This window comes from Molossus molossus, unplaced genomic scaffold, assembly GCF_014108415.1.
Source record: "Molossus molossus isolate mMolMol1 unplaced genomic scaffold, mMolMol1.p scaffold_m16_p_8, whole genome shotgun sequence".
Classification (NCBI taxonomy): Eukaryota; Metazoa; Chordata; class Mammalia; order Chiroptera; family Molossidae; genus Molossus; species Molossus molossus.
Window position 1 is genome coordinate 30,395,753 of NW_023425402.1, and position 18,861 is coordinate 30,414,613.

The 18,861-nt window shown below is 35.4% G+C and overlaps 1 protein-coding gene across 1 annotated transcript in view; it reads right to left on the bottom strand.

Annotated features, from left to right (window-relative positions):
• Positions 1-18,861, bottom strand: part of EYS (eyes shut homolog) — a 1,629,530-nt gene that overhangs the window by 506,515 nt on the left and 1,104,154 nt on the right.

Genomic DNA, 18,861 nt, shown 5'->3' on the forward strand with positions numbered 1-18,861 from the left:
ATAATTACATTTTGTAGATATTCTTCTATTCTACAATAAAAGAAATGGTCTCTCAAAATAAAAATTCTCACAAATCTAACATAAAACGTCTCTTGGGTTTGAGGAAAACATAATTGTAAATATATTGCTTCAATAATTGTATTTTTTCTTCAAAGCTGCTGATGTAACTTAGGACACATACAAGTATAACTGGGCTTCTCATTGTTCTGAGTACCACAGTTTTGTATCCCACCCTCTTAATTCAGTGACAACTATAATTTTAAATGAAAAATGAACTTACACATGGAAATGGCATTTAAGAACCACCAATGAGCCCTGGCAGGTTTGGCTCAACGGTTAGAGCATTGGCCTGAAGACCAATGAGACACAGGTTCTATTCTGGTCTCACATCAATGTTTCTCTCTCCCTCCCTCTCACTGTATCTGAAGATAAATAGAAAAAAATCTTCAGGTGAGGATTAAAATAAATAAATAAAAACTGCCAAAGCTTTTTTATTTTGTCTCCAAGTGTTTTCTCAGAAGCTTCTTTTATTCTTGGACATGAAGTATTGTCAAATTTTTATATTGTTGTTAATTTTAGGTGATTTATCAGAATTTTTCCAGGTAATTTTCTTATTTCCTATATTTAATTTTGTTTGAACATTCAATGTAGAGTGATTATACCAAAGAGCATGGAAGAAACCCTTAATATTGCAATTATAAGTAAGAATGACAAATAAAAAAGCAGTTTGTATTACTAACAAGATCTATACTGTAAATTACTAAACATGAATAGAGAAACACAGTCCTAGGTCAAATCCCAAATTAATTTTAGGATAACTTCATTAAAAGTCTTTAAAACACAAAAGAATATTCTCCACAGTCATAACAGTTATTTAAATGCTGAAAGAGTCAAAGTCACTTTTCCTATTGAGGTTGAAGGCTACCCTGAGAAATACAGGTTGCTTATTAATTATGTGAAGATAACTAGTACTCTGACAAGACCACTTAAAAGTAATTTATTTATAAATTGGATCACAATTTTGTAATGCATATGGAAAAATATTTTCTTGCAATATTAGTTTAAAATGTAAAACTAAATTCTTGATTTTTATTATCGTATGTTAAAAAATATAGAAAATATAATGATTATGCTTTAATTATTAAAACAGATTGAAAACAAATTAGAAATTGATTGCTGCTTGAATGTTCTTTTTTTGGAGGGGAAGGGTAGGAAGGCATAATCCTCCCCACAAATCTATATAAGAGCATGAAATAACCTCTTTACTTTCATTTTTACTTCAACAGTAGTATCATAAATAGGGTTATCATTGTGAAGCTAACTCTTCCACGATTTCATCTGTTTTCCTAGGGGACTCATATAATCTGTCAAAATTCAAATCATTCTCTTTTAAAGTGTATAAACTGTCACAATTCTTCTAGACTTTTTTTCCTTCAATTTTTATCTGTCTAACTCTGCCATATTTTCATTGATCTGTGATTCTGACTGAGATTATGTTGTTTTTCAATGTCAGTTTTACCAAGACTGAAATCTCCCATCCTTTGCAAGATATGCAGTGCTTTTTCCTTTCATTAAATAATTTGCATGAATATTTCATTGTGTTTTAACATTTGACAACTGGAACAGAGTGGACTTTCCCTTTGTTGATGTGTCGGTTTAGCCTCACATTGATGTTAAGCTGGGAGGGCTGCTTGAGTGGGATTGAAGGGAGGTCCCTTCATTAGTCAATGTTTTCATGTCTTGATGAGTTTTTGTTTTTGTTTTTCTCTGTAGAGAACCTGTTAATTGTGACTCAAACAAATTATGTAACATTGCTAACTTTCGTTCCTTTGTTTGTACGTGGAGATGATAACAGCTCTTACTTCTTAGGGTTGTTGTGATGAGTAAATGAACTGTTTTCTGTAAATTGGTTAACAGAGTGTCTGGCTCAGAGAATGTGTTCAATACGTACTGGCTATTATTTTATTAGATAAGCTTCACAAAATCATCATCACTCTACTGGCGATAAGTAGGAACAGCAGCACAGTTTATGGAAGATGATGCGGACTAAGCATAACTCAAATATAACTAAGAATCCTTTCTTACTTCTTACAGTTCATATTATCATGGCTACACATCCAACAGAAAAGCAAGTAACTCCACAATAACATTAAAAAGTAAGGTATGTCTTTACTGAAAATTAAAAAAACAAAAAAAAACAAAAACAAAAAAAACAAGACAGGCAGACAGAATAAGGGTAGTCATACAATGATATTTTCCAACAAGTATCTGTACACATCCTTCTCTCCCCATGAATCCCACATTTTTAGTAACTAGCCCAAAAGCTCCTCTCTCACTCTTTACCCCGACCCCTCTTCTGATTTTTCTGATTCACAACATGCACCTTTTTTATTCTCTCTTTAGAATTCCAGACATTTTACTTTCACAAATGACACCTTTTCCCTTTTTTACCCACATAAATGTAACCCCAGGCTTTTTCCTGTCTCTTGACCAATTATTCATATCTTCCCAACAAAGATCTAGGGACTAAGCAAATCAGTCAGGAATCCACCATAAAAACCAAGAAGACGACGTTTCTGTTCTTGGCTGACTTCAGCTCTGTTCTTGGCTGCCCTCAGTAGCCATCGGAAATGGTTTCAGTGGTCACCTTCCTCTCAGTTTCCCCAGAGATAAATGACAGACTTAACATGGTTTCTAAGCTGACTTTCAAATAAAACTTTGTATGAGTTTCTAATTACATAAACTCTTAATTTAAGAACACTACACACATAGCATACTTAGAAAGTAAAAATACATATAAGATCACTTTTGCCAAAAAGTTTCTTGCTCAATCATAGGAAGATATGTATATGGTGCTCCAGACAAGTAAAAACCTAAATTTAGTTTTCTTTCTCTTCCCTGCTAATGACAAATAAATCTATTCTCCCTGAAATAACACACTTAAAGTTTTTTAAAACCTTCAAAGTGTATCTGATTATCAGAAAGATCAATCTAATTAATCCAAATTAAGTGGCTCTTGGAATTTTTATTAAGGAAAGTATAAATACTTTTAAATTTTTTAAAAAAAACTAGAAAATTAGTAGAGATGATGATTTTTAGATGGTACTTTTTATTGTCCTTGTACATTTTTATTAATTAAAAAAAATTTATTCTTTATTGATTTTAGAGAGAGGAGAGGGAGAGAGAAAGAGAAACATGGATAAGAGAGAACACTGACCAGCCACCTGCTGCATGCCCTCCACTGGGGATCGGGCCCACAACCTGGGCATGTGTCCTGACTGGGAATCGAACTGGAGACTTCTTGGGTCATGGGTTGACGCTCAACCACTGAGCCACAACGGCTGGGCAATTTTTGTTATTTTTACTGTTTAGGTGTCATTCAATTTATTTAAGTGCTCAGACTTAAAGTTGATTATTCAGAAGAACCTCAAATAAAAGTAAACATGATGGTGAAGTCAAGAAGCAATGAAAACAACCAAGGAAACAAACACAGAAGAAAAAGATGATTTTCTATTGGCAATAGCTATGATAAACTGGAAACACTAGCAAGAACAAAGGAAGAAGGAGCCAGTGGCAAGAAAATGAGAGAAAAGAGCAGGAATGTAGAAGAATGAGTAAAAAGAGCAAAAGGAGGAGGAGGGTGAGTGTTAGGCTGCAGAAATAATTAGAAGTGGTACTGTGGGCAACACACCTTTCCAGAGCTTGAAGTAGTGACAACAGAGAACAGAGAAAGCCCTCAGGCAGGAGAGAGAAGTATCACATCAGGTGGGCAAGCTGGGTCACAGTCCCTGCACTATTGGGCTTGGCCATGCCTCTGAAGTCCAGACAGTCAGGCCACATTAAAGGGGATCAGATGGTACATGACAGCAGCCTGTGGGCATTCACAGGAAAGTCACAACCTGCAATTTTTGACATCCTATGCTTGGCATAGGACACACAAACAATAGCACAATTAGGAGATAGTCTGCAGAAGCTTACTAAACAGAGCTCAGGGAATTATATTGCCTGCAATGTATTTTGAAATGTTAGTATAAATAGTGTGATATGTGGGTATGAATTTCTTTTCATCTATACTTGGACATAGCTGTTTAATATGTTCAAAGATTTGTAGTAGATTCCTCAGGCTGCAATCTTATCTCCAGCTTATGTTCTCTTTTTCAATACAAACTTGCCATTTCTCCATCAAGAAGTGGTTATTTATCCTCACCTTTAATATGGGCTGAGCCAGTAACAGCTCTGTAAAAGCCATGGGAGTGGCATTTTAGGAGCCAAGAAATTAAGAACGCCTGGAAGCTTCTGCTTTTGTGCTTTGGGGAAAGCCAGTCACCACATAAAAAGTCTAAGCAATCTGCAATGGCCATGTTGGATGTGAAAAAGCCCCGGCTAGCCATGGGCTGGGAGCAGGGGTAGTGGGGGACGTGACAGAGAGACCCAGCCAGTGTTCTGCCCTTCAACCATCCTCACTGAGACCTGAGTCACATGAATGAAGAAGTCATTTTGGAGACATCAGTCCCAGAAAATTTCAAGTGCAGCAAAAGTCATCTCTCCCCACTGGGTCTTGCTGCTATTGTAGAATTATGAGCAGATAAGTGACATTTGTTGCTTGAAGGGGTAAGTTGTTTGCAATGATTTATTTTGAAGCAAAAGATAAACGAAACATTATCTTTATCAGAAATCTGCACTTAAAAGTTCGTTGCTAAACACTTCAGTTGTCCTTATAAAACCATAAAATATGCCTAGCTGGTACGGTTCAGTGCTTGAGTATTGATCCATTCACCAAGAGGTCACTGGTTTGATTTCCTATCAGGCCACATGCCCAGGTTGTAGGTCTGATCCAAAGTGGGGGACATGCAGGAAGTGGCCAATTGATGTTCTCTCTCATCGCTGTTCCTATCTCTCTCTCCCTCTCCCTCTAAAAATCAATAAAGAAAAAAAATACAAACTATATTTTGTTCATCAGTACACAGGATAGTAGCGCAACTGATTTTATTGAAGAAATTAGTAATTTCCTGTGGTAATGTACAAAGCTTTCACAATTGGGTATAAGAATATGACAGGCACAAATGACTTTCACATGCAACCTCATTTGTCATTTTTCTTCACTTTACAGAAAGTTGTCACTTGACCATACCATAGGCTGCTTGCTTTTGTTGTCAGAATGCCATGTGTTAGCCTTAAAATGAACCTTTCATTCAAAATATGAGTTGAGGGGCCCAAGGACAGTTTATCATTTTCCCCAGCTAAAAGATTGTGGTATGATTTGTGTATGCTTCTTGGCCAATGTGTGTTTGAAAGAATTTGACCTCGACTAGATTGGCTTTCTTCGTAACATACTCCCTGGTGGTGAATTTGAAGTTCCAAAAAGTCACAGATTTTGTATAATACTCCATGATATATAATCCCAACTATTAGCAATGATGACTGGTCAAAGCATTTCAGCATGAAGCTATTCTGCTGTCAACAACTGTCCTTTCCGTCATGTTTGCCATGCAAATTTAGTTCTATTCTATTGAAATTAATACAGTCCAAAACTTCAATTCAATTCAATAGACTTCTACTCAGTAAACATGGGCAAGTCCCTACAGAGCCAGATATAAACAGTAGAGATTGAAAAGCAAAAAAAAAAAAGCACTCAAGTAGAAGAAGACAGAAGACAAACTGATGACTGCATTAAAAATACGAGGAGAACTGCTCGAATAGACCTACGTGCAGGTTGCTATGGAATCCTATTAAAAGGAAATTAACTAACATCTCACTGTCAGGGAAACCGCCTTGAGGAATCGGACAGGACAATAAGAACTTTCTGATACAGAGGATTAGATCTCCCAGGCAGAGACAGGGACACATATCAAAGGCTCTGGGCACATGGGGTCTCGAAGCAACTAATTGGAACTACAACCCTGTGGATGACTATGAAACCTGGCAAATGAAGGTCGGGGGATAACGTTTGTGTTTGTAAGCCAGAAAGAAAGGAGGCTGAGGAATCTGAAACATGTCAGTGATACAATATTTTAAAAACACTCCTCTGACAGACCTGCTGAGACTAACTGAGAATGCTAATGATTTCTGGAAGGGCAGGCAGGGAAATGAGCTGTTTTGTGTTCTGAAAGGTGGTTTTATAATTCAACACTCTCCCCTGGTGATCACGGTCCCTCTCATTGCTTCAACTACAGCACAAAACCAGTCAGATGTCACCTCTGAGCTGCACCTACTCTTATGGAAATCTCAGCCTGATACTCCAAGAGGCTCTCTGACTCAAAGGGACAAAAATGAATTTGTCACATTTCCCCATCAACTTGCTTCCCTTCTAATATGTTACACTCAGATTGGTTTTCTCAGCTACCTTATCAGCCAGGATAGAAACCTGTTGTCCTTGACTCCAACCACTACTTCAAATTAGATACAATTGTTACATGTTTTACTGATTTTAATACAAATATTCATAGAATCTGTTTCCTCCTCCTTAACTCATTTTCCTGAAAAACAGACACTCTTATTTTCTTTTCTGTAAACTGGTCAGCCCTCTTGGACTTAATTCTTATCTCCCACTCTTGTCCCAAATACATTCACATATCACTGCTAAGGTAATTTATTTAAAACTTAAAATCAAAATCTACTGGGTAAATTCCAGCTCCTCAAAATGACATCCAAAGCGTTGCAGACCTAGCTGCTGCCTCCTGTTCGGTCCTCCTCATTTACTCTCTCACCTGTCCCACAATGTGCTTGGGGAACACCAAGCTGTCGACACTTCCTCGTTCACGCCCTGACTTGGTCTTGTCTTTCTTTAAGCACACTAGTTTTTCTGTTAGTGTACACTCATCCGTTCTCTCTTTTCCAGGTGATCACCGCTGGCTTTTCAGACTCAATTCACCTGTTATGAAATCTCAGCTGGTTTACACACCCCTACACTTTGTATCACCAAATCCCCAGGATGTGCTGCTCTTGGTATTAGAAGTCTCACCCTCCCTCGGTTGTCTAGACCCCAAAGGAATAGGGCTTCTGGTACTCACTGTTCTGTTCTCAGTGTTTGCATATCATTTCATAAACAGTGAACGCAGAGAAAACTTTTGCTAAAGAATGAATGAACAGATGATACCATATCCAAAGCCCAGATAAATTTGATCAAAGTAGCCTATCATACTGCTGAAGAGCTCTGCTGTAGGGCCACTCTGTCCCACACGTGGCCACTCAGCAAAGGCTGTCGAACACTCAGAATGTGGCTAGCTCAAATTGAGATGAGCTGTAAGTGTAAGAAACACACTAGTTTCAATGACCTTTCATGAAGTAAAAGCATGTAATGTATCCTATTAATAATGTTTTCATGAGGACTGCTTGTTGAATGACAATATTTTGGACATACTGGGTTAAAGAGAATAGATTCTTAGAATTAATTTTGTTTGCTTCTCTTTACTTCTTTAATGAGGCTTTCGAAAATTTTAAATTATAAATTTTAAATTGGACAGAGATATGTGTAAATATTTGAAATATTCCCCCAGTGGTTTTTTTTTTTTAGATGGAGCCTGAATTTGATTATTTCCTACTGACCAAACTGCTGTGTTCTGATAATGCTCATCACAGAGATTCCGAGCTGGTGCCAATGCATCTTCACACGGATGGGACGTTTTGTTTGTTTGTTCTGGTTTTTGTAAGCTATGTATGCTCTTTGCTGTTGTGAGTCTTCATGGCAAAGACCATGTTTTAACATTTCCTTTGCCTAGTCTCTGGCACAGAGTTTCGTACATAATGTGTATTCCAGAAATGGTTGAGAGATGAATAAATACCCTTTGTCAGATATAACAAGAACTTGTCACTGCTCATACACATGTGGGCTTTGCATGTTCCAGATGAAATAAGCTAATGAAGATTGAAAAGTATGTTTTCTAATTTAAAATTTAGTATTTCCAGAATACAACTGTCACTTGATGAAGCTATTAACTGACATTATTAAAGATAAAAAGTGTAGTGAAATAGTGTTCAGAAATGCTACATGCTGTATCCCTCTGCTTTCAGAGTAAAATGAACATTAGCATAATAAAGACTGAGAGATTTTTAAGAGAAGAAAAGAAAACCGAATAGCCTGTGTAAATATGTTTAATTCAGTATTTCAAACTTTTCACATTAGTTGATCAGCAAGTGTTTTTTCAATTACAGTTTACACTCAGTACTATTATGTATAGTGTCAGGTGTGCAGCACAGTGGTTAGATAATCATCTACTTTACAAAGTGGTCCCCCCAATATTTCCAGTACCCATCTGGCACTATACAAAATTATTACAATATTATTGACTATATTCCCTATGCTGTACTTTACATCTCATGACTATTTTATAACCACTAATTTGTATTTCTTAATCCCTTCAATTTTTCCACCCAGTTCCTCATCCCTCCTTCACCTTGGCAGCCTTCAGTCTGTTTAGATTCTACATAGAGGTTAGATCATATGGTATTTGTCTTCCTCTAATTGACTTATTTCACTGAGCATAATACCCTCTAGGTCCATCAATGTTGTCACAAATAGTAAAACTTCATTGTTTTTTTATGGCTGAGTAATATTACATTATATATTATATGGACCATGACTATTTTTATCTACCAGTCAACTGATGAACACTTGGGGTGCTTCCAAATTTTGGCTATTGTAAATAATGCTGCAATAAACATAAGGTTGCATATATTCTTTTCAATTAGTGTTTTGGATTTCTTTGGATATATACCTAGAAGTAGAATTGCTGGGTCAAAGAGCAGTTTCATTTTGAATCTGTGAGGACCCTCCATACTGTTTTCCATAGTGGCTGCACCAATTTGTATCCCCACCAACAGTACATGAGGATTCCCTTTTCTCCACATTCTCAAAGTTTTTTTATTTTATTTTTTTAATTTAAAGACAGTGTTATCTTTTCCTAGAGAGGAGCATCTAATGAGTAGGCACGTAATTATTTATTTTTCCTGAATGGTCCCTTCTTATGTTTATTTAGTAATAAACCATATAGCTTTACCCCAAAACAGTGATTCATTTTTATTGCCAAGTAAATAAAACATTGACCTCAGAAAGGTAGAGACAGGTCTTGTGAATATTTTCTTTTTTTTTTTTATCCTCACCTGAGGACATTTTTTCATTTTTGTTCAGATAGAGTGGGAGGAAGAGAGAGGAAGAAAAAGAGTGAGAGAGACATCAATGTGAAAGGGACACATCGAGTGGCTGCCTCCCGCATAACCCCAACCGGGGCCGGGGATAAACTGCAACCGAGGTACGTGTCCCTAGAGGGAACCAAACCCGGGTCTCTCTGGACCGCAAGCCAATGCTCTAATCGCTGAGCCAAAGTGGCCAGGGAGTGAATATTTTCATTAATATATAAGATTCACCAAGATGGAGCTTTATCTGATTACTTAACAATGAATCCCCAGAACAGAACAATGCCTGGCAATAGTAGGAACTATCCAGATGGATGGCTGAATAGATGCATAGACAGGTAGGTAGATAGGTAGGTTGGTAGGTAGATATGTTTTGATAAATAAATGAATAGATTTTTGTTTTATCTTTGTTTGCTATTATCTCACTTAAAAATATACTGATGAATTATTTCTAGAATATAAATTAACTTAAAGGGAGATTCCATAAGATAGTTGAATCTAAAAATAACACATCATTTCAGGAGTTTTTATTTAGTAATAATATTGAATTTGCATTTAATTTTGTTTAAATCAGCATTGTATTTAAAGTTAGTCATTGAAACAAACCAAGAGCAATGTGGACTGGCCAATGGTGTCTGGCAGTGTTATTTGTGGTAAAGCAGCATCACATATGTTAGAAAAGCATGGTGTTTACATTTTGCTCTCCTATTCAACAGCTGTGCAGCCCAAATCAGGCCATTCGGCCTCTGTGTGCCTCAATTCCTTCATCTATGAAATGGAGATGGTAATATTAGCTATTTCACTGAGCTGCTAAAAGTATGAAATGAGATAGTAAGTATAAAGTACTTATAAAAGCAGTGTCCAAAGAGAAAGTGCTTACTAACTATTAACTACTACTCAAATGACAATTATTTTACCAAAAAAAAAAAAAAAAAAAAAGATATTTTGTATAGGTCTTTTTTGTAAAAAAAAATTTCCTAAATAGTCTTACTTCCACATAACCTTGAAATATCAGACCAGGTTTCTCCTGTGTAGCTCGAAAAGCACAGCAATTGAGAGCATACAACACAGTTGGGTCTGGAGATGTGCTGCCTGGGTTCAAACACTGATTCAACCATTCATCAGTTGTATGATCTTGAGCAAGTTGCTTCATTTCACCCTGCTTTAATTTCCTTAGCTGTAAAATATGGATCAGTGACTATCCTTAGGATTAAATGTTATAGTGATTAAATGAGCTAATATTTGTAATGAACTTAGAGCAGTTCCTAACAAAAAAGCAATACATGCTCCAGAATGCTTGCTTACTTGCTGAATAGGGGAATAGAATGATGCCCATTTCAGCTGTGTGGATGATGAGATTCCTCACATCAGTGATGAAGACTAATGAATAAGGTATCTAAGCCTGAGGGACAGTCAGCAGATAAGAGTGACAGTGAAGAACACAATTTATGGAAGAAAAGAATTGCTGCTTTCTTATTCTAGAAAGGTAAACAAGTTACATTGCTTTCAATGCCAGGAAACTGCATATTCATTAATACATTTTTATAAGGAAGAGATGCAAATTTAAAATGTATAGTGTACATTTTAGGAAAATAAAATGGTAATTATGTTTATACTGAGTATTTAAGAAAGTATTTAACATATGAACTGGGATCAAATTTTTCATAGCATGAGCATTTACTTGCATATCACAATTAATTTCAAAACTCTTATTTCCAGAGTTGAATACATGAAACTAGACATAAATCTAAAAATAAAATATGTTCTTTAAGCACAGGTAGAATTAAATTTTAGTGTAGAAAAAAACCTCAAAATAATAATGATAAAGAATAATTATTAAATGCACACTCTGCAATATCTCGGTCTTACTTATTACAACCCCCAAATGGTGGCAGCCCTATTTTGCAGATGAAGGAAGAAAGGACAAAAAAAGGTAAGTGGCTTGTCTAAGGCCCATGACTATGATTTAAGAGAGCTAGGATTCATTCCAACTTCAGAACTACAATTTTTTTTTTAAATTCTCACCCGAGGATATTTTTCCATTGATTTTTTGATACAGTAGAAGGGGGTAGCGAGGGCAGGAGAGAGAAAGAGAGAGAAACATTGATGTGAGGGAGACACATTGAATGGTTGCCTCCTGCAGGACCCTGACCAAGGCCGAAGATCAAAATGCAATCAAAGTATGTGCCCTTGATGGGAACTGAACCCACAGCTCTTTGGTCCCTAGGCCAACGTTCTAATCGCTGAGCCAAACTGGCCATGGACAGAGCTACAATTTTTAATCCTTGAGCTCTACTGCCTCTACTGAACTAATATTTGTAATGATGTCAACAAGTCCTAAGATATCATTATATCATGGAGAAAATGATGCATATGTCAAAAATAATGAATTGACAAAGTGTGACCCTTAAGAGGGTTGGTTCTTAATTCCCAGAGAACTGGTTTCGTCTTACCATGACATGTAAATAGACACTGCCCTCATTTTGTCTTTGAAGGAGCCAGTGTAGTTACTGATAAAGGCAGTTTTAATAACTTTAGATTATATAATATTTTACAACTGACATTATAACGTACTTTATTTTCATCTGTATGGATTATGTTGCAAATTCTTGGAATTCATGCTTCACTTATTTTCCCAAGTCTCAGCACTCTTACATTTTACATTATGGTTTCATGTGTGAGATCATTCACCTGAGGGCTCTGCTCTCTAGGCTTTGGCTAAATTAGACTTAAGTCCTTACATTTTACTAGAAAACAATCTTCCAATTTAATAACTTCAATGCACTTAAGCCAAAAATTGATTTTATTCTACTTAATGTTGAGTAACACAGATTATGCTACAAAACTAAATAGGATTTAAAATTATGATCTGCACTATTAGAATCCCCTAATATAAACTACATTACTTCTTGCTTGACTTTATCTATTGTCCCCAACCACTGCAAAAAATATATATACTGAAGCATTTCAATTTTAATGAATCTATTAATGTAGAAAAAATGGAATATATTAGTCTCAATTTTCATCTGTATTCTATTACATAGTTTAAGCTATGGACATAGGATGTGTCACTGTGGGGTTTTGTTGATTAGTTTGTTAATTTTAAAATAAAAACTCTTTGAAACTTTTTACAAATAAATGGAAATTTAGGCAGGAGCAGAAGGAACACCAGATGGGAGTCTCTCAAGAACATGTCTTCAGGGATATTACATAAAAGTTAGGTGATCCTAGGCTCAACAGAATATAATAAAATTTATGACTTGGATAGTATCTTAATATAAAGAATAAATGTGTAATATATACTGAATAAATAGTATATTATATATACCATTTAGTATTACATATTATAATAAATATCATATATTTATATCTTTCTGTCTGTCTACCTATATATCTATATACACACAGAGAAACAGCATAGAACCACAGACTTTTGAACTGGACTAGACTTTCTTTCTTTAATTTTATTCTTATATATTTTTTTATTTTAATTTAATTAATTTATTTTTGTTACAGATGTTTCTCCTGTTTCACCCATTGACACTCTCCTCCTGCCGCCTCCCCAGCATTGTTGTCTATGTCCATTGGTTATGCCTATAGGCATAAGTTTTTTGGTTTAGACTTTAAAAATTAATATAGTCTAACATCATCATCTATATAAAAGAAGTTTGAGGCATAGAGATTTCAAGTAATGGCCAAAAATGTAAAACATTATTTTTTGGTAGAGATATGATTCAAAATCAAGTGTCCTCATTTCAAGTCTGGTATTTTTCCCACCAATTCAAGTTGTTTATTGAAAGAGAATATATACGTATACAATAATATTTCTCTCCATGCAGAAATATTTGCCAAACTGTAATCTATTAACCGGCACTTGGTCAGAGAGCATTACATTATAGTTATCATGCTCTTGTGGGATGCAGCAAAAACAGGATGAACAGAAATAGACACCTACTTTAAAAAAGAAGAAAGATTTCAAATAACCTAACACTCTGTTTGAAAGACTGGGAAAAGATAAAATAAACTAGGACCAATGGTAGCAGAAGAAAGAAAATAATTAATGTTGGAGCAGAAATAAACTGAAGAGGAAATAGTAAAACAACAAGGGGAAAACCCAATAAAGTTAAAAGTTGGTTTTTAGAAAAAAATTGGCAAAACTTTAGATAGACTACAGACAGAGAAGACTCTAATAAATAAAATCAGAAATGAAAGACGAAATATTACAAGTGTTATAGAAATAAAATGAATCATAAGAGAATACTATTAACAATTATATGCCAACAAAATGAATAACCTAGAAGAAATGGATAAGTTCCTAAAAATACACAACCTACCATGAAGAGATGAAAAGTATGAATAGGCCTGTAACTAATAAGACTGAATTAGCAATCAAAAACCTCCCAAAAATGCAAAGCCCAGGACCAGATGTCTTCATTGGTAAATTGTATCAGACATTTAGAGAACAATTACATCATTTTTTCTTAAATTCTTCCAAAACAACTGAAGAGGAGGACTGGCTTCCAGCATTATCCTGATATGGAAGCCAGACACAGCTACCTCAAGAAAAGAAACTACAGGACAATATTCCTGATGAACTAGTCCTCAACAAAATATCAGCAAATCAAATTTAACAGCACATTAAAAAGTTCATATACTATGAACAGGTGAGACTTATCTCTAGGTTGCAAGAATAACTCAACATATGAAAATCAGTTGTGATACATCACATTAACAGAACAAAGGGTAAAAATCAATTCATCTTAATAAATTCAGAGAAAAAAAAGGTCAAAATTCAACGCTTTTTAGTGACAAAAACACTCAATGAATTAGGAATGGAAGGAAATAATTTCGACAAAAACAGTCCAGCCCTGACTGGTTTGCTCAGTGGTTAGAGTGTCGGCCCACGGACCAAAGAGTCTTGGGTTCAATTCTGGTCAAAGGCATGTGCTTCCATTGCAGTTTGATCTCCAGCCCTGGTTGGGGTCCTACAGGAGGTAACCAATTGATGTGTCTCTCGCACATCGATGTTTCTTTCTCTCTCTCCCTCCTAATCTACCTACTTCCAACTCTATATGAAATCAATGGGAAGACATCCTTGGGTAGGATTTAAGAAAAGAAAAAAAGGCCATATTTGACAAGCTCTCCTAGGTACACCATACTCTACAATAAAAAACTTAAAGTTTTTTCTATGTTTGGAAATAAAACAAAGATGCCCACTCCTGCTGCATACATTTACCAGCACTAGAAGTTTTAACTGTAGCAACTAGACAAGAAAAAGAAATAAAATGCATCCAAATAAGAAAGGAAAAGTAAAATTGTCCATGTTTCCAGACAATAAGATTTTATATAAACCCAAAAGATTAAAAAATATACAATAGAGCCCTGGCCGGTTTGGCTCAGCGGTTAGAGCGTCGGACTGCGGTCCGGAGAGACCCGGGTTCGGTTCCCGCTAAGGGCATGTACCTTGGTTGCAGTTTGTCCCCGGCCCTGGTTGGGTCGTGTGGGTGGCAACCACTCGATGTGTCGCTTTCATGTCGATGTTTCTCTCTCTCTCTCTCCCTCTCACTCTATCTGAACAAAATATCGAAAAATGTCCTCGGATGAGGATAAAAAAAAAAAAAAAAAAAAAAAAAAAAAAAAAATAAACAATAAAAAAAATTAATTTAATAAAGTTGCAGGATACAAAATCAACATAAAAATAAGTTGTTTTTCCATATACAAACTATATAAAAAAGGAAATTAGAAAACTATGAACATTGATGAAAGAAACTAAACAAGACATACAAATAAAAAGGCATTTGTGTTCATGGACTGGAAGAGTTTATATTCATAGTATCAAAAATAATCTATAAATTAATGCAATCCCTATCAAAATCTCAATGGCATTTATTTTTTCAGAAATAGAGTAAACAATTGTAAAATACATATGGAACCACAAAAGACTATGAATAACCAAGTCAATTTTATGAAAGACCAAAGCCAATACTTTTAAATTTTAAATAATATTACAAAGGTACAGTAATCAAAACAGTATGATAGTCGCATAGAGAAAGATGTAAACCAATGGAACAGAATAGAGAGCCCAGAATTAATCTATGCATATCCAGTCAACTGATCTTCAATAGGGTACATACTAAAGACATAACAGTGTCTTCAACAAATGGCACTGGGAAAATAGATAGCCATGTGTAAACAAATAAAATTGGACCCTTATCTTACATCATAAACAAAAATGAATTCTAAATGAATTGAAGACTTACATATAAGACATGTAGTTCACTGATATTCACCACTGTATATATTTTCAGTATACAGAATATGCATACTACTTTTAATAAATGTTTATGTTTTAACTTTTTGTATTATAAATACTTTTGCTATCAACATTGTAGTGCATGTCTCCTTGTATTTAAGTACAAATAATTTAGTAGTGTACAACACCATCCCTAAACAGGAAAATTTTGTTGTTTAGTATATGCACATCTTGAACTTTATAGGTGATATTGTAAATGGGTTTTCAACAAAACTTTAAAACACCTACACTGGTATTCTGCAGTTGGAATTTTCGTGGTTATTATAGTAGGAAGAAAATATCCAACTAGATTCTTCCCCTTTCGTCAAAATAAAAGATTGGTTCATAACAGAATGCTAATGGTATGTCTTCACTCACCATCATGAGCTTTAATACAAGTGGTCATTTCTCTGGAAAATGTATCAAAGGTTTCCATGTCTGAACAACTAGTGAATGCTTCTCAGCCCTTATTTGTACTAGATCTGACTTTAGCAAGATTTAACAGCTCCTCTTTCTGGAACTTGATCTTCTGCCTTCCATGATATTACATTTTCCCAGGTATGTTCCTACTCCTCTGCCTACTTTACTGTCAAATAGTAAAGGTTTGTCTATTATATAAAAGTATCATGAAAATCTTTATAAAGGAAAGAGAATAGTTAGGACCACTGTAACTTGGTCTGCATTTATTAGGGATTAAGGTTTGGTGTCATTAAGCAACTTGGACCCAAAAGCAGGAGTCCGTGCACTAAAAAAGTATAAGCACTGAAAGAAAATACTACCAAGGAAAGTGTTTTCCTGCTACCAGAGTGAGGGCATTTACTCTCAGACTTCGCAAGTTGTCCCGTGTTCAGCAGGAGGCAGAGTTTTTCACATTTCAGACACAAAATTGAAAGTGTCTGTTTCCTTCTCTGCTCACATACTTAGCTCTGTGTTTTTGTTAAAGGAAGCATTCAACAACCTGCCAGCATACACACACTGGATTAGAGACTCTTATCATGTGGAGGGGCTCAGGCCAGTACAGAAAGACACTATTGGAAAATTACAGTCAAGAGAGTAATTCTATCTTAACATTCACTGGCTCAAGAAATCAACTATGGTTCTCTTCCTTAGTGTTTTATACTGCAAACCTGTTGTTTTTAATTTTGTGAGCGCTGACAACCCACTGTGCTGAAACAGCAGCTCTTAATAAGAACACAATAATTAGATAGTTAGAGCCTGCCTGATATTTAGATATTCAGAGAGGTTGCATTGTACAGAAACAAGTTTGCAAAATTGTTTATTTTTTTCGCTCTGATTTATCGGATGATTTCTCTTTAAGTATTATCATATGGTATATGTTATAACTTGCTTGCACCAATCATTTATGTCACAGGCACACACACTTGTACACACACATAGAGCTACTATGACACAGTAACAACATAAGGAAAGAATAAAACCCAGTAAGTGGCTGATATAAATATTTTAAATACAGCATATTTAACAACGAAGGGAAACATTCATAACTAATTTTCCTTCTAATTCAAAAGTAACCTCACTCTTCCACATACTGAATTTACTCTAAATGTGATTACATATTGAGTTGTTCTACATCACAGGCGGAATATCAGGTTTTTAGTGAGATAATCCCTTATTAAATGCCTATTCTTTCAAACAGGTTTTAGGAGAAAAAGTGTTTAGAACAGAGTCAATTAATATTATATATCTCTGCAACTCTGTTTTGAAATTCTGTCCTTTGCTAGGTAACATTCTCTCTCTTTCTTTTTAAGAATGTCCTATGTGAATAGGACTTCAAAAAAATTGATTTTAGAGAGAGGAAGAGAGAGAGAGAGAGAGAGAGAGACATTGATATGAGAGAGAAACACCAATTGGTTGCCTCCCACATGCATCCCTACTGGGGATGGAACCCACAACCTGGTTATGTGCTCTGACCAGGAATCGATCCCACTACCTTTTGGGATACAGGATGACTCTCCAGCCAACTGAGCCATGCAAGCCAGGGCTCTCTCTCTCTCTCTCTTTTTAACACGCTTCTGGTAATATAACCTAAAATCACTCTGTTGTTCCATTTATTCTTCCTCAAAATATTATAATTTGTTTATTGTTCTTAATGGTCTCCTGAAACCTCTGGCTGGCCTTTTGTAGCTTTGGCTTTGAATGTATGCTCCTTTTGGAAATGTTCTCTATCTTCGGTTTTCGTCACAACACCTTTTCCCCCGTTCTACTGACAATTTTCCTACTTCTCACCCACTTTTATGGACACCTCTTCTTTAACCTATTCCTGACTGCCGATCCTCAGTGAGCTATCACTGCTCTCTTTCTAGAAAATCAATCCAATCAATGATTGTGGCTTCTACTATCACCTGTATAAACACTCACAGCCACAGGGTCAAGATCTCTCGTGAACTCAAGGCCCACATTTCAAATGGCTTACTCTGTATCACAATGTCCCATTGACAGTGTGCAGCAAGAATATACCGATAAAATAGACTGATGGATTAGCGGTGATGGCAAGCTAGTTCAATATTTAAAAATTATCCCTGCCCCAAGGTAACTCAAATTCAAAAGTGAATCTGCCATCTTTCCCTATAAATAATCTTGTGAGCCACATCTTAATTAGATACTATACATTGTCTACTTATATAAGCCAACTTGGTGATTCAAATTCCAAATTCCTTTTTTTTTTTTTTTACTTTTACTTATTTACAAGTTTAATAGCTTTCATAGTCATCTTCTCACTCTTGTTGCCACATTATTTTTTATTATTTAAGTGTTCCTATTGCTTAACTTTAGCAATTCATGACAGGTAGTCTAAACCCCTTCAATCTTACACTTACACTGCTATTAAAGTGAAAACTACATAATATTGCTCCTTGTTAAAACTTCTTCAATTGTACATCTAGGCACCAGCATACAAATATATATACTGTTTTGTATTTTATACAGGATCCATTATTCTCAGATTCTTTCTCACTTTCCCAGCATCAAATCTTCCTCCTGCTCAATTCACATCAAACTCCATCTCTCTACAACAATAAATTATATCTGTTCCAACTCCACCTCCCCTCAGCCCTTCCATCACTGCACCTCTGTGTGTATGTTATTTCATTAACCTGGAGTGACAGTCTACATATTAGTTAACTGGTAGACACTTGATCATCTCTGGGATCTCTAACTACAACCTGCCTTACTGCTCCAGAAAGACTAGGAGACCTCATTTTTCATTTTCCTACATGCCTCTGTATATTGTTCATATTTCTATTAGAGTAAATATCTCACTGTATTAGAGATATCTGTATATCCCCCAGAGTCTTGAGAACTTGCATTTAATTAATGTATGCTCACAAAATTAAGTTTTATATGAAAAACCCACCTTTTATTTGGGAAATATATAAATAGTTATATGTAAAGCACAATAAAAAATACAGTAAGAGAAA